This window comes from Myotis davidii, unplaced genomic scaffold (genome assembly GCF_000327345.1).
Source record: "Myotis davidii unplaced genomic scaffold, ASM32734v1 scaffold1467, whole genome shotgun sequence".
NCBI classification, from domain to species: domain Eukaryota; kingdom Metazoa; phylum Chordata; class Mammalia; order Chiroptera; family Vespertilionidae; genus Myotis; species Myotis davidii.
The window spans coordinates 610,162-610,787 of record NW_006298267.1 but is presented as its reverse complement, the minus strand read 5'-3'; the positions used below and the strand labels follow the sequence as shown (position 1 = coordinate 610,787).

The 626-nt window shown below is 55.8% G+C and overlaps 1 protein-coding gene across 1 annotated transcript in view; it reads right to left on the bottom strand.

Moving 5' to 3' along the window:
- TTC39C (tetratricopeptide repeat domain 39C) overlaps positions 1 to 626 on the bottom strand; it is a 26,191-nt gene that overhangs the window by 4,073 nt on the left and 21,492 nt on the right. The window lies entirely within an intron of this gene.

Below are 626 nucleotides of genomic sequence, written 5' to 3'. Positions count from 1 at the left end.
CTCCGCAGCGCTGCCGCGTACCTGGGCGGCGTCCTCCGTGTTCCCCAGGCACTTGTGGATGGCCCCCAGCAGCAGGTGCTTCAGCCCCACGGCCGCGGCGTCGTCCACCTCATGGCAGGCTGGAGAGAGGCAGAGGGCGGAGGGACATGGCCTTAGTTCCCCACAGGTCACCCAGAGCGAGTCTTCCACTGTTTACACCACTTGGTTCATGATTCTGCCCCTGAGAACCAGAAGGGCCCTGGACCCCTGGAGGCCCGTGAGGTCCGAAAGGCTGGCGACTGCTGCCCTAGACGGTGTGGCTCAGTGATAGAGCGACGGGCTGCTGGCTGAAGGGTCCCGGGTTCGATTCCAGTCAAGGGCACGGACCTCGGTTGCAGGCTCCTCCCCAGCCCGGGCCCTGGTTGGGGCACATGCAGATGGCAACCCATCCATGTGTTTCTCTCACATTGATGTTTCTGTCTCTCCTTCTCTCTTCCTCTCTCTCAAAATCAATGAAAAAATTAAGGGAACTTGACAAACCATTACCTAAACTGAGAAAAATAGGCGTGAAGATTCAAATAAATACAATCCTATATAACAAAAGGCTAATATGCAAATCAACCAAACAGTGGAATGACTGGTAACAA